We start from the raw sequence: 16,538 nt of genomic DNA on the forward strand, positions 1-16,538 counted from the left end.
CCTTGTACGTACGAAATATGTAGATACCTGATTATTTTTAATACTATGACCCTGTTTCTAGAAATCCCACCCAAAGCTTTACTCAGAAATACTTGTATTTCAAAATCTAAACAAAAGGAAATCAGGCCATTTTTGCAAATTTTTTTCTATCTAAAAGTTTCAGATAAGAAAAGGAAGGATTGGGCTCAAGGTCTAGATCCCCAGCCTAGGACCCTCTCAGCCAAGTTGGCAGCAAGGGACACCGGGCTTTGCTTCTGCCCCTCACTTAAGGGGAGCCTGCTCCACCCTATAGAAAGCAAAGTAGATGGAGGCTCCATTCCCAAAGAAAACACCAACAAACCGGCCTCTCCTTATTCTTGAAACAAACAAGCAAACAAACAAACAAACAAGCAACTGGTTTTCTCTGATTGCTTAGTCTAAAAAGAAAATTAAACTAAGGGCTTGGGTTAACAACGTTAGAGGAAGCACTACCATAGCCATCTCATGGTTCTCACCTCTGAGTACCACAGAACTGAGTAAGGACCAGGAGGACAGTCTCCCAGATGCTCCGCCCAGCTGTCCCGCCCATCCCCTGGTGCTCAGGATCCCTTACATTTAGTATTATTTCTGGCAGGTACCCAAGGTGAGTATTTTCCAGTGTAAAAATCACCAGAGTCTGGAAGCAAAGACCTAAAATGGTCTGTGGTGTATGTATGTAATGGGTGTGTGTGTGTGTGTGTGTGTGTGTGTGTGTGTGTGTGTGTGTATAATGAGGCCACAACCCCTGGAAGGAGGATGGATCAGGGTTGCCTGAGTCACCCAGGGTGGCAGTCAGTATCCCAGTATCATCTCAAGAATAAGATGGAAGTCAACGAGACAGGGGGAAAGGAGCCTAATGTCAACTTGGTGGAGTTAAGGAACATGAAGGCAGATGAGAATGCTGTTTTACAAAGTGTCCAGGAAAGATCTATCAGGAGCCAGAAGAAGTATTGCCAAAGGGCTGGAACTCAACTCAATTCCTAGAGTGCTTTGCTTAGCACACGTGAAGCCCTGGGTTCAGTCCTCAGCACCCCATAAATGGGCTCGGGGAAGTACAGCCTTGTATTCTTACTCAGCAGTCAGGGTCAAGGCAGCAGAGCGAGAGGCTGTAAGACATGCTCCATTACACAGTATGTTCAAGACCAGCCTGAGTTAAGTGTGAAAAAGAAGAAAAGGAAAGGCCACGTTACCAAAAACAAACAAAACATTAGGCTCTAGGAGTGCAGTTCAGTAGAACATCCACATAGCCTGGAGGAGGCCAAGGCCTGGGTCCCATCTCCAGCAACTGGGGCAGAGGGTCATAGTTGAGGGGCACACTCATCTAACCAGGGATGCCACTCTGAATTGGCCCTGTCAAGGGGAGGGGTTTGAGGCAGAAGAAAAGGCTCTGGGACCAGCAGTTAGTATGGCTGGCAGCGAGAACAAGTTGGCTGGAGGCTTAGATGGAAGCGGACCACAAAACTTCAAGTCAAAGAAGTCATTTAATACTCCCGCAGGACTGTGGAAGAGGGGAAGGAATGGAGGAAAGAAGTCAGAAGTCCCAAGGGCAGGGGGCTTTTTGTTTTAAAGGACTACCTCTTGGGTCTGTCCCTAATTTTCTGGATTTTGTTTCTGATTTAAAGGGAGAGGTTTTATGTCACCCTTGAGAGCCTGCATTTTTGTGGGATTCAAATATTTCTTAATTAGGTGCTGTCTCTATACAGAAAGCAAAGACGCCTTTTATTTCATTTTACTTTGCTGTTTTAATTTACTCCCTTTCGTGTTTAATAACTAGGTAGGGAAATGCTAAACAGCTGCTGTGAAATATTACAAACCCTGCTTCCTGAGAAGGCTAAGAGGAAACTTTCCAAAACTATCTTGGGTTCCAGAGGTGGACACTTGGGGAGGCTCCACAAATCCCAGGCTTGGCAAGTCAGTCACTGCCTCCAACCAGGGTGGGTCCCTCCTGCCCTCTTCTTTGGTGAATGCTGGGGGTTGGGAGGGGATTATGGGATTAGAGGGGACATTTGAAGGGAGGCTGGGAATGTGTTGCAGAGGCTCACACATTCCCCTTATACCAGTGATCTGTCCTAGTTCAGACTATGTCATCCCAAAACAGAGAAATTGCCCATTAAGATGCTCCAATTAAGCTGGACTTGGTAGTTTATCAGTTGTAATCCCAGCACTCCAGAGACTGAGGCAGGAGAATGATCAAAAGTTTGAGACCAACCTGGGCTAAACAGTGAAGTTCAGGTCATCCTGGGCTATAGAAACCTTGTCTTAAGCCAACAAGGAAAGGAAACTCTTGGGAAATCAGAAGGGGAAGGGGAGGAGGAGGAGGAGGAAAGGGGAAGGGAAGGGAAGGGGGAAGGGAAAGGGTAAGGGGAAGGGGAGGGGGAGGGGGAGGGGGAGGGGGAGGGGGAGGGGGAGGAGGAGGAGGAGGTAGGGGGTGGCCAGCAGTTGTGGTTACCATTATATTATCATCTAAAAGCAGAAGCAGCCAGGAGAGCATTCAGGTTGTTTGGCACTTGTATTCCACTCTTAGATTGAAGAAGGAAGGGGCTGTGGGTTTTTCCACAGCTGAAAATATCGGGGGTGGGGGTGGGGGCATGTTCCAGGACTGGCCCTTCAGCAAAGGGTCAATAGTTATCTGCAAATTACAGAAGTTCCCCAAGGGATCTGAAACACAAATTTGCAGGGCAGACAGGGCAGCAGTCGCCATCTACAGAGCTGTGTATGATTCTTATGCACTCATTTTGTTGGCAAAAGAGCCTGTCATAAAACGTAATACTGACTATAAAACAAATCAGCACTTTGAAATGACTTGCTTCAGATGTTTTCATAAATCCCTAATGGCTCACGCGCTGCCTGCTATTGATAATATTAATGTGTTAATAGTTTCTCTAAAGCGGGAATGCTGGTAGGTCTGAACACACACACACAGCATACACATACACTACACACACACACACACACACACACCCCATACACACCATACACATACACACCACACACATATACATGCACACCACACATATATATATACACAACTCATATGCACACATACACTATATATATATACACACACATCTCACATATGCACAGGAGCACACACATACACACCACACACATATACACACTTCATATGCACACACACACACCATATATGTATTCACAACCTTATACACAAACACACACACCATATACATATATACCACACCCCATAACACATACCATATATACATGTACATACCACACACATATACATACACATACCTCATATACACACATCATAAACATGCACATATATACACATATACTACACACATTTCACATACCTACACACCATATACACACACACCTATATACATACATATCACATACATACACACACACACACACCACACACACAAATGCACCTTACACACACACACACACACACCATAAACATATACACATCACACACTCCCATATACACACACACATATATATACCACACATTTACACACACCACACACATACATGCACACATATCCTATCACACACATACATACCACATATATACACCCCACACACATACTTCCCACACACATACACACACACCTCATACACACATATATATACACACACACTAGAACATATACATGCACACACACATACCTCCCCAAACACATACACACACACAAACACATATCACATACACATCCACAAAAATGGAAATGCCACAGAACTGGAAGATGATATTCTGCCTCACCTTTGAATTCTGGCTGCACTTTGCTGACTGTGGAAAGCTAGAGTCAAGTGAGAAAATCTGATACTTAAATATATTTAAGTTCTTTTTCTCCTCTTTCTTTCTTTCTTTCTTTCTTTCTTTCTTTCTTTCTTTCTTTCTTTCTTTCTTTCTTTCTCTTTCTTTCTTTCTTTCTTTCTTTCTTTCTTTCTTTCTTTCTTTCCTTCCTTCCTTCCTTCCTTCCTTCCTTCCTTCCTTCCTTCCTCCCTCTTTCTCCTTCCTCTTCCTCCTCTTCTCCCTCCTCTTCTTCCTCCTCCTCCTCTTCTTCTCCCTCCTCTTCCTCCTCCTCTTCTCCCTCCTCCTCCTCTTCTTCCTCCTCCTCTTCTCCCTCCTCCTCCTTCTCCCTCCTCCTCTCCCTCCTCCTCCTTCTCCTTTTCCTCTTCTTCCTCTACTTCCTCCTCCGTCTCTTCTTCTTCTTGAGACAGAAGCAGTCCTAGAACTTACTATGTAAACTGGCCTTGAATGCACACAGATCCATCTGCTTCTGTGTCCACAGTGCAGGATTAATGGTGTATGCCATCACAAGAGGCTGGTATTTATATTCTTGACAGGAACAACATTCAATGTGTGTGTGTGTGTGTGTGTGTGGTAGGTATATGTAAGGGGTATGTGTGTATGTATATGTGCATGGAGGGGTGTGTGTGGTGTGTGTGGATGGGGTGTATATGTGTGGTATGTGTGTGTAGTGTATATGTGTATGGGAGTGTGTCTAGGCCAGGTGGTGGTGGCTCACACCTTTAATCCCAGCACTGGGGAGGCAGAGGCAGGTGGATTTCTGAGTTCAAGGCTAGCCTGGTCTACAAAGTGAGTTCCAGGACAGCCAGGGCTACACAGAGAAACCCTGTCTCGAAAAACCAAAAAAAAAAAAAGAGAGAGAGAGAGAGTGTCTATATTTATGTGTGTATGGTGTGTGTAATGGTGTGTGTATGTGTGCATGTGTGTGTAATAAAAGTAGACAGTGACATAGGAACACACATATCTAAAAGCAATGTGAGCAAGCTTGCATCATTAGACCTTCCAAGGTAGAAGTAGTGCGGTTATCCATAAACAATAGAAGTAAACACAGTGGTGGTGTCCAAGGGATAGAAGACTATCTAGCCATTAGTAACAACAGGAAGAACTTGGAGGACCCAGCACAGGGCTCACCAGGTAAAGGTCCTTGCTGCCAAACTTGACAACATGAATTCGATCCCTGGGACCCACCCACATGGTGGAAGGAGAGAAGTGAGCCCCTCTGACCTCCACTCACACGCCTTAGCTCACATGCCTTAGTATGCTCACACACAAACAAAGCAAAAACTTAAAGAGATGTTGCAAAATATCAAGGTGTGTGCAATAACAGATGAAATGTGTCAGGTGAACTAAGCCAGACAAGAGAAGACACATACTGTATGAGCTCCCTAGAGTAGACAAACTCAGAGACAGAAAGTAGGTGGCTACTCACTGAGTGGTGGAGGGAACGGGGACTACTGCTTTAGAAGTGAAATGACTCACTTGAAATATGAAGTTAGAGAGGGTGCTGAAGACAGTAGCTCAGCTGGTAGTACTTGGGTATGGGTGAAGCCCTGGGTCTAATCTCCAGCACTGTATAAGCTGGGCATAGTAGTACAGGCCTGTAATTCCAACACTCTGGAGGTAGAAGCAGGGAGACTAGAAGTTCAAGGCCAGTCTGGGCTGTAAGTAAAACCCAGCCTCAGAAAGAAAAGTTACTGAGCTGCAGAATGTGGTGGTGGTGGGGGGAGGTGCAAAAGCTTGGGAGTATATTCAATGCTATTGAACTACATAATTAAAAATGATCAAAATGGGTTCAAAGTGGTTCACTGAAACCGTCCCATGGAAACCTCATTTCAGGAGCTAGTGAAATGGCTCAGTAGGTAAAGGCCTTTGCTACTAAGCCTGATGACCTGAGCTCGTGCCTCAGAACCACACAATATAGAAGCAGAAAAAGGCAACTCCTGCTTTGCCCTCTAATCTCCCCACACTGTGGCCTGCTTGTCTATACATGCTCATACACAACAAACATGCAAATGCTAACATGTGTATCTATTTAACACGCGCACACACACACACACACACACACACACACACACACACACACAACTTCTGGGGCCAGAGAAGCAGGTCAATTCCCACTCTCTACGGTGAGCAGTTCAAAATTGCCTGCATCTCCAGCTCTAGGGGGATCTTCTGCCTATGACCTCCGAGGACATCTGCACTCTCGTGCACATATCTCCCACCACATATATACACTTAATTAAAAAATAAAACAGTCAAAACAAAACCTTTTTTTTTTTTTGTACAGTAAAAAGAAAATACATAAAACCTCACTGCGATCTCAAAAGGAAACTTAAGGAACCAAGAATGACCCTTTTTATGACGTGGTTTCTCAGCTTCCCCTTCCCACTTAGTCAGAGGGTGCTGATATACATACATCCTTGCAGAAGACACATTTCCAGAATCTCTGGACCACTCCAGTACCCTGCTTTTATGCAATACATAAAAAAGGCCTATACAAAGCCTACAGTTGAAGGAAGAGCAGGTGAGGCGGCATAGCCACAGCTCAACTGTAGGGATCTTCCTGAACTTGCTTGTCACTGCCTCCTAAAAGTGCTTCCTGGGAACCCTTCTTTATTTTGCGCCCTCAGGTTTAACTAGAGAACAGTTCTTCAGGGTCTGAGGCTTGAGCCCGCCTAGAAGTTTCTCTCAGGAGCAGGTTAGTCACTTGCCCTGCTGTAGGTTTCTTAATCCTTGCTCCTTAAGACTATTTAATAACCAAATAAGTCTAAGCTCTGCTCTCATCCATAGAGGAGACCAACATTGTTGGCACTGGCTGTTCCTAAACCTTTGCTTTTATGTCATTATTCAAAGCCACATCACCAGAAACAGAGGGTACTGTTGCATAGGCATTGGCCTGACTTTAAATTTAAAAAAAAAAAAACAAAAAAAAAAAAAAACAAGAGTGAATAGCCATACTCTGTGCTAAGAGGGAGGATGAGGCCCAAAGCCATGACAAGAGAAGTCTCTGGAAGAACAGTGTCTCATTGTTTTGAGATTGGGGAATCCAATGGTTAAGGACCCCAGGGAAACGGAAGGGGAAGGGCTGAAAGATGTCCACAGAGCTTCCACTGAGAGGGTCAGCCATTTGGGATAGCACAGGGGTGTTCAATAAAGATGGAGTCAGACCAGGATATCACAGAAGAAAGCCAGAAAGCTGTTAGGACTTGGATCCCAAAGAGAGATTCCCGATGTGACTATCACTAGGGAATCCTTGCAGGCAGCACCAGGTTGATTTTCTAAATCAACCATGGCACTGAGTTCCCTGCCAGCTCATAAAACGCTTCTCAGATCTGCCTTTATTAAACAGTGTAGGAGGCTGGGGTGGGGGGTGGAAAGTAGAAAGAAAAGTTGCGGGTGAATTACATTTTAATTTCATTTCATTTTAGATGCAGTCTTTTTCAGTCTTGCGTTATTCCAGGCTATCTTAAATCTAGTCAGATCCAGAATGTGGGGGCCCTGATCTTCTGCAAGGTTAGAATTTAAACCAAGCAAGCAAGCAAGCAACCAACCAACCAACAATAACAATAGAGTTCCTTGGGGCTGGGTTTATAGCTCAGTCAGGAGAACCCTTACCTTCCAAGCATGAAGCCTTAAGTTCAGTCCCCAGCACCTAGAAACCAGAAATGTTGGTAGACGCCTGGAGGGAGAGGAATCGAAAGTTCAAGGTTGCCCTACATAGTCAGTTTGAGGCCAGCCTGGAATACGGGAAACCCAATCTTTAAAAAAAAAAAAAAAAAAAGTTTTCAGGGCTTCATAGACATGCACATTTGCAATCCCAATTCCTGGGGCCTGAGACAGGAAGCTCTCCAGTTTAAGGCCAGCCTAGGCTATGTAGTGTGACCTGCTTCTTTATTATCTTTCTTTTTCTCTTAGTTTAGGACACAAGGTTTCATGTAATACAGGTTGCCCTTGAACTCCTGATCTCTCTACCCCAACATTTGGTGTGTGGTGTGTGCGTGTGTGCGTGCGTGCGTGTGTGTGTGTGTGTGTGTGTGTGTGTGTACTTGATTGGTCATATTTACATTTTACACTCCAATATGTCCCACACACTAAAGTAGGAGTCTGCACAACATATTGAAAGGGAACTTGTGTTACCATGTTTGGGTTCCGGAGAGTTTCAGAAAAGTTCTATTCTGTTTTATTTTGCTGCCTGTTGACATTTCCTGGTAATTCTCCTGGCATTCTGGTCACGGTACTTAAGCCTAGACCCATCCAGGTAAAGAAACATGCAAAGTGAAAACTGTGCTTTCTATATTTTAAAACCTACTTCTTCCAGATGACTGACAGCTGATTTAAAGTGCTTATCTGGACCCATTTCCCAGGTTGAGTTGGGTTCCCAGACAACATGTCGGCCCTCAGTAGTCAAGCATTCCACTAAATTTCAGCCATCCAAGGAAGCTGGGGAAGAGTCTGAAACAGGATCTCAGCAACTCCCTGGCCTTTGCTCATGCTCTGTCCAGTAGGCTAAGAATCCCTAAAGCCCTGAGATAGAGAACAGCATGACCTAGAAAATGACGATGGTAAGAGATGTTTATAGGATGGTACATCGGCATGTATAAGTATATAGGATGTATATAGGAAACCTGAGGAAAGGAGGGAAAACCAGAAAATTCGAAGAGGAGATGGAGACAGCTGCTACATAGGAGCCTAAAGACTTATTATTGCTGGGCAGTGGTGGCACACACCTTTAATCCCAGCACTTGGGAGGCAGAGGCAGGCGGATTTCTGAGTTCGAGGCCAGCCTGGTCTACAGAGTGAGTTCCAGGACAGCCAGGGCTATACAGAGAAACCCTGTCTCAAAAAAAACAAAAACAAAAACAAAAAAAAAAACAAAAAAACCCCACTAAAAACAAACAAACAAACAAACAAACAAAAAAGACTTATTATTGGCTTCCTGGACTATGCTATTCAGGACAAGGTTTCGAGCAAGGCAAGCTGCTGTGTCAAGACTGTTAGCTTCACACGTGTCTCTCCACCCACAGCTAGCTGTGTGGAGAGGCCTAGAGACCACTCTAGCCTTCCTTTTGTACCCCTACTCCAGGGGTGTCAGCCCTGAAGTCCCAGGCTCTTCTTGGGCCCATGAGAATACCAGCTCTGAAATACCAGGGGTGAGGGAGTATTCTACACAATCAGGACCTGCCTCTACACAGCATCCTAAACAAACTAGTCCCAGCCATGCACACTAGTGTAGAAATTCAGAAAACTCACAAGCCCAATGAGGCTAAAGGAAAGCTGACCAGAGGACACTGGCCAGTGTCTTTTGGAAGCCCTCTCACAAATGGGTGTGGGATAAAGTGTATGTGCCTAGGGGCCTTTTCCTAATTATGGTTATTCACACTTTGGGAACCCAGCCCGACTGTCAATGACCCCCTGGCTTCCCAGGCGTCCTCCATTTCCTGAGCTGGAATCTCCTACAGAAGTTGAGCTATCCAACTTGGATCAAAAAGCTGGACTACAGCAAGAATTCAGGGGCGTGTCGCCCACCGTTTTGGCTCTAGCAGCTGAAACTGCTTTGTTGTGCACAGTACTTGGCCAGAGTTGCCGCGTGTGGGGAAAGGAACCACGACTCCTCTCGGGGCTATTACTAAGTCTCTCCACATGCGCAGGTTCTGACCTGGCTTTCAGTGGCATCGCTGTCTTCCCTAACACTTCAACAGCTCTTCGTTTGGGGCCCCGCAGCTTCAATTCAAAGTACTTTTGCTGTGGCGACACCCAGCGAGAGTCCCCTACGCATGCCCGGCCCACACCTCAGGCTCCGGCTCCGGCTCCTGGTGGTCCCATCTCTCTGCTCAGGTACATGGAATGCCACGCACTGCTTGCGCTCACACTCATATGCACACACGCTTACGCACGGATTCCCCCTCCAACGCCGCCCTCACATGTGCACAAGCCCGGCAGATTTCCTTTTGTGCTCATTTTGCGGGCCTCTGGTTCTCCTCTCCCGTGGCCACTTTCCTCCTTGGTCCCCCTGGCCTGCCTCCTTCCTCTTCTGCCCCTCTGTCCTGGCTGTGCCCTGGGAGAGAAGAGGCAGCCGCGGAGGTGTGACCAACGCATCCCACGAGGGTTGAGTTATGGAAGAAGGCTGGGACTGCAGGGCTGGCCTCCGGCCTGCGCCCTGTTTGTTTTCCCTTAGCCCCCTGAATGCTAGATTAAGATGTAAAGATTACCCCGGCCGAATAAAGCCGGGAGTCAACACTCAAGCAAACAAAAGTGCTTGCACAACTCGCCAACCCCGCTGGGACCCGGGCCGCGGGCTGGGGGAGAGAACGCGCTCCTCGCTGCTAATTACAAATAAATGATGATGTGCTCACTAAGTAATTGATTTAATGACGTTCCTATGAAACTATTAAACCCGGATGGAGGTCAGGCTGGAGGCGCCCCAGAGCGCCCATTGTGGGCTGTTTAACTCCACCAGGCTCCTCCGAAAGACATCGGGGCTAATAGGTGAAGTCACAGCTGCTCCGGCTGACTTTCTCCGAGCGCCCGGCCGGCCGCGGGCACCCGCGCGCCCTCCTCCTGCCGCGCCCTTGTGTCCCACCGCCCGCGCCCCGCGCCGGCCAGCTTACCGACGCCTCTCCCAGCCCTGCCGCCAGCTCCCGAGGGCCTCTCCAGAGGGATCCCGGGTCTCTTTAAGAGCGGGGAAGTTGAGCACAGAACTTGTGCGCTCCGCCAGCAGTCGGCTGGCTGCCTGCACTGCCGCCCACCCCTTCTTCACCCCACCCCCGCCACTTCTTGCAGGAACTTCAGCCAGTGTGCCATGCAGGGTGCCCGCGCGCTCTTGGCAAGGAGCCTGGAACCCAAGTGCGTGCCCAGTGCACTGACGGGGGCGGGGCTGGCGGGTGTGTGTAGTTGTGCTTGGGTGTGTTTCAGGTCAAAAGGCCACCTTTCTTAGTCCCTTACCCAGCCCTGGGACCTGTTTGTACAAAAAGGTTGTAGAAGTAGGGATAACGAAGTAAGGAAATAAGTAAAAGCGCCCCTCCCCATCAGCTCACTTGGGCGGGAGTTTAGGCCTACCTGCTTCCACCTTGGATTTTTTAGAAGTACCTCTGCCAGTGACCTGGTCCAACTAGTCACACCGCTGCCCTGCAGCTACCACAGGGTTGAAGGACCTTAGGCCCACGTGTTAGGGCTTACAGGAGGTTTTCTTCTTGCCTGCCCTCCTTCCCTAGAACACATAGTCTATCTTGAGGTGAAGGGACACAGGCTCTTTCTGTTTTTTACAGCAAGGCTGTTAGTGCGAAATAGGACCTTCCTTATCGAACTGGCTAAACAGAGCCCCTGGGCTGAATGGAGGGAGTACATCCAAGATGGAAAAGTCAAATGTTGCAAATAGATCTACAGTTAGGGGTATTAAACCCCTCTGACAGATAGCAAGAGCCCAGAGAGAAGGAGGGACTGCATCATCTCTCCACCTGCCAGGGGCCTTCTGTTGAAAGAGAAGGCCCAAACCCAGCTGGAACTCCATGCCCTGAGATAGGAGGAGGGGGGCTTCAGGCTGCCAAAGTCAATTTGCCAGGATACCCTGGCCTCTCCAGACAGCCAACTCTTGTCTCTCCTCTTTGAGAAGCTATAGTCAACTGGTTCTTGAAGCATGGGTTAATTTAGACCATAGTCAGTTGGCGGTAGACTTCCTTTTCCTTTTTCTTCTCTCCTTTTTAGAAATTTCCAAACACTGGAATAAATTTGTATCTGGGCTTGGGTGTGGGGCCACCTTAAGCAGAGGGTGGCTTTTGTTCTCAGGTGTCATGCATCAGGGAATACTTCTGGTGGAAATAATTTCAGAGCCTTTCTTGAGGCCTCAGTTTCCCCTTCTGTAAAAGTGGATCCTAAGAGCTTGGTTGGGGGTGGGTGGGTATGGGGGCCTTTTGGTATAGCATCGGAAATGTAAATGAGCTAGATACCTAATAAAAAATGGAAAAAAAAAGAAATCAAAAAAAAAAAAAAAAAAAAAAAGAGCTTGGTTGGAGTCCTGGGAGAGCGTGTATTTGTTTGTAATTTGTGACTGAGACCTAGAGAGCAAGGTATCTTAGTAAAGAGAACCGTTTGTACAGAGCTTGTGTCTCTCTTTGTAGGATCCAGACAGGTTAATGTGTTTTCCCCGGGCAAAAAGGATTAAAAAAGAGGGGTTATCCAAACCCAAGTGGTCCTTGTGCATCTTCCTTCCCCTTCCCAACGGCTGTCTGCATGTCCCTATCCCCCTGCCCCCACCCCTTTACCCCAGTCCCTCAAACTCTTTTTAACTATGGCTGCTGACTACATTCCTGCCGCCCTCAGTGTAGGATGGTCACTTCTCTTCAGCCTGCAAATGAGAAGTGACATTTCAGCCAATCCATAAGCAGAACATGGGGACACAGGCCCATTGACAGAGCTCAGCCCAGGGGCCGGCTGGCTCCACAGCATCCGAAGCTGCCTTAATTAATACCATCTTAAATAGTCCAGCAGCCACCGAAGACAAAGTTGAAGAAAGACTTTAAGGCTGAGTGCCCCTCGACAAGCTCCTTTCCCCATGTCATTCAATATTTAATGCACCCGCTTGTAATGCAACTACTGGTGTTCCTTTCTCAGCAAGGACATTATTTTTTCACGGTGCCCATAGCCAGGGAAAGCCCTTTAGGCAAAGAAAATCAAAATGTTTGTTGTTTTGGATGACTCATAACTCTTGTTTAACACAAGCACTTTCAGGCAAGTATAACAGGCGAAGCCTCCAAAGCAAACAACACAATCCTCGTGACAGAGCCGAACACAAAAAGCACATTGTCTTGAGGAGTACCCCTTTCTCTGGTGCTAGATGGGGGCCTGTCTCCCAGTGAACACCACGACGCCATTTCACTTTTGAACTATTGTTTTTGAGTTATGCCATGTGGTCAAAAGGAGGGAGACGGGGGTTGTTTCCAGGCTCCTGAGACAAACGAGTTGCCTTTTCAATGAAATCCCCCCGCGATCCTTGAAAACGGAGTTTAAATGTCACCTCCGCCTTTCTAATGGGCACAGGGCTGGAGGCGACCCTTCAAAGCGCCTGAGTGATAAACGACCCTTATTAAATATGGCCTGGACTGCTGGGAAAGTATGGCTCTGGGCCTGCGCGCCAAAGAGCGCCCCTCACTGGAGGGCCCGGGAGCCGCAGGAGTCTGGATCATCTAGGGATAGAGGCCCTAGGACCTGCTCTGGGGTGAGAGCTAGAGTGGGGAGCTCGGGTGTAATGCAACTTATCTACCGCCCCAACACGCCGTGAGCCCCATCCCCAGAGCCTCCGCCTGGAGGATTGGTGCGTTTCCCCCCTGACTTCTTTTTGTCGGTGACCCAGTGGCGTCTGCAAGTCTGAGCTGCAAAGTTACTGATTTGCAGGCCGCATGTTAAGGCAGCCCATGTAAGTAATTTCTCCGGGCACCCCAGCAAAGGAGAACAAATCGCTGACAAAGGCGAGCGCTTTCGATTCAGCGGCGTCGTTAAGGCAACCCTGAAGTATCCCTCTTATAATAAGTTCCACTTCAAAGCGTTTCTCATTGAGCGGTGACTGCTTCGCACTTTTATTAAGTCCGGGCTTTTTCACTCCGAGGAATCATCTGTTTGGTTATTTTTCATCGTGTTTATTTTTCACTATTCACACAGTACTTGTATTAAATAAACAAAGAACAATCGCTCTACAAATAAAAGTGCTTAGGTGGGGAGAGAAGGAAGAGGTACTGGGGACCAGGCTCCCCTGCCTCTCTCCCTACCCTCTGACATCACTACCCCCACCCCCACTGGGCTTTCTCTCCTCTCTTCATTCTTTCTTCTTCCTTTCAAGCCAGGAGGTTCTATAGGGGAATCATCACCAACAACAGAAAGCTAATATATATGATATGCACATATATATCATACATTTCTAATCTTTGCCTATGTGTTTCTGATGAGGTGAGAATTGGCTGAATTAACTGGCCTTGAAAGTAAGGGTCACTGCAACTGTATCTTAATAGACTGTCTCAAATCGCTGTGGACGGCCTGCCAGCGACTCTCCTGGCCCTGCCTATTGCCATAGCAATTCTGACCTCTGTGTGGATGTACCATAAAAACAGTAGTTTGAATTTCAAAAACATGCCTTTGAACTTCTCCCTGCCTGATTAGGCAGTTTCGGGATGTGTGAATATGTGCTCTGGGATGTCCCTTCGTGGGGTCTCTGAGAGTTTTTTTTCACGGGGAGGGAAAGTGTGCTGACCACCCCAGGGTGCTTTCTCTGTGATTCTGTTGTCTTTCCAGATCTAGAATGTTCCCGAGGTTTCGGGTGGTGTTTGGGTAAGGCACTGGCAGATGGCAGGGAGGTGGTATCCCTGTAACTAGATGGATAGATTCTTAAGTCTGTGGATTGTTTTGTTTGCCTTGTGATAACATTCCCTGGTTTTTTTTTTTTTTTTTTTTTTTGGTTTTTTTGTTTTGTTTTGTTTTTTGTTTTTTGTTTTTTTTTTTTTTGGTTTAAGGTGACCACTTGAGAAATGCAGTTGTCTCTCCTGCTCCGTTCTCCCTGGTTGTATTTCCTAACCACACTGGGACAGAGTGGAGGCCAACAACGCTCCTCTCCAGTGACACAGCACTTGAGAGGCGGGTAGACAGTTGGGCCCAGTTTCCAAGGCCTTCAGGCCCCAGGATCAGGACACTTGTGTGGCCACCTCCAACTCAAGAGGACATACTTCCCACCAAGTAGATCTTGCTAAGGCTTTCTTAACATTCATTTACCAAAGAATATTTGAATAGGAGAGATATATAAACAAGGAAAAACCGTGTGTTTGCAGAGCCTCCTGGCCTGAAAAACAAAGATAGCCGATTCAGTGGTTGCAAGGCCACGTTTTTTGTTTTTTGTTTTTTTTGTTTTTTTTGCAGAGGGAAGATGAAGTCTTTGATGATAGCCAACTTAGTGTCAATAAGTGGCTTTCTTTGAGACATATTCAGATGGGAACGTCTTGCTTGCCAATTGCCATAGAAATCTTAACACACCATGAAGATTGTCCAAGCGCCAAGCCTTCCGTTCTGGACTAAATTACTTTGAAGTGGCTCAGGACGAGCAGTGGTCAATTTTAACTCTATAGACTGGACAGAAGAGGCTGGGAGTGGGAGATTGTGCGTTTTAAAGCAGAAAATAAGAAGGGGAAACTTGTTTTATACACTCTATACAAGCTTCTGCTCATTGTCAGATATCTTTTATCTTTTATATTTCCCATGAATGATTCATGTCTTGGTGGCTTTGTATCACCCTTCCTTTCACAAGAAACTTCATTAGAGCTGTAAGTTTTCCCATTGATCGAAGCCCTCATTTACGAGTGTTTTTCTCCCTCGTGTGCTGGTTATTGTCATGAGGCTTACAACAACTCTTGGCAACCTGTGTCACCTTTACTACACTTAACAGACCTGACTTTGAAAAGCCACTATAACCTTTTGGAGAAATGCTTATTGATGTGACTACCAATTGTTTTTTTTTTTTTTTTTTAATACTTGCCTTTTATCTGTTTTGTAGTGGTGAACATAAAAACAAGGAAACAGCCAGGCTTGCTAACATGTATAACCAAACATATCAATTTGAGTCAGTCACTGGAATAATCTGCTACCACAAAAAAAAAAAAAAGTTGCCTAACACCTACCTACTCCAAAATACTGATTATAATTAAAAACTAAAATTGTAACTCTCCCCCTACTCCAACCTGCTATGAGCTGATTTTGGTGTCCATTTGTCAGTCCCATTCTGTAACTATAAATTGCTCCTGAGCAGTTTTGTCACCTGCCTTTATGTTTGGAATCTTATTACCCCTGACTTTATTTTCAGCAATTAGGCACTAAGGACATGACTGATTTTAACACAAGAAGGGACTGGCTTTGAGAAAAGTATAACTGTACTTGTAACCTGCAGGGATTTGTTTTTATAAAATTTCTTGCATTTTCTAGATCAGCAGTTCTCCATCTGTGGGTTGTTGTTTTTTTTTTTGGGGGGGGGGTGAGGAGCAAAGGCCCCTTTCACAGGGGTTACCTAAGACCATTGGAAAACACAGATAGGTACAATTCATAACAGTAGCAAAACTACACTTACAAAGTAGCAACAAAGTAATTTTATGGTTGGGGGTCACCCCAACACGAGGAACTGTGTTAAAGAGTCTCAGCATTAGGAAAGCTGAGACTCACTGCTTCAGATTAGATGGTAAGTAATCCAAGCTACCCCACCCACTCCCACCTGTCCCTTCTTCAGAAGCTCATAATAGATCAGGGAAAGGCAGGTTCACTCCTTTTGCAACTGTTCTGTTTTAAAAGAATGACAGAGATGTGCCTTGGATAAAATGTAGCAATACATAGGAAGAATACCTTTATTACATTTGTCCATCACCATTCTTGACTTCTTTCTAAGGGAGGTACACATTTTAAGGTTTTATTTTCAGTGTATCAGGAACCAATAAATTTGTGGCAGAGTTAACCTATTCATGGCAAAATACATAAAATACATATTCCTTTGTTTCATAATAAATAAACCTGTAGCATGATAAAGAATAGTGCAAACTACCATTGAAAAAGTTGTATAAATAAAACAACTCATTATACATCAGGAATACTTTGTCCTAACAAGCTTACAGTACATAAGTTATCCCACCCAAGTTCATACTTTATCTTTTCTATTTGAAAGTGAATAACAGGAAAAAAAAATCAAATAAACCTTTAAAATGTAGGATTATTTTATATT

The 16,538-nt window shown here is 45.9% G+C and overlaps 1 long non-coding RNA gene across 2 annotated transcripts in view; it reads right to left on the reverse strand.

Moving 5' to 3' along the window:
- The window catches only part of Gm5089 (predicted gene 5089), an 85,468-nt gene extending 74,962 nt beyond the window's left edge, over positions 1-10,506 (reverse strand). The window contains exon 1 of one of the 2 annotated variants that reach the window (NR_033326.1): positions 10,411-10,506. This is a non-coding gene — a long non-coding RNA (predicted gene 5089). The remainder of the gene's footprint in view (positions 1-10,410) is intronic. The other variant, NR_033325.1, reaches the window with a different exon arrangement.
- Positions 10,507-16,538: the final 6,032 nt, after the last annotated feature.

Source organism: Mus musculus, chromosome 14, assembly GCF_000001635.26.
Source record: "Mus musculus strain C57BL/6J chromosome 14, GRCm38.p6 C57BL/6J".
NCBI classification, from domain to species: Eukaryota; Metazoa; Chordata; class Mammalia; order Rodentia; family Muridae; genus Mus; species Mus musculus.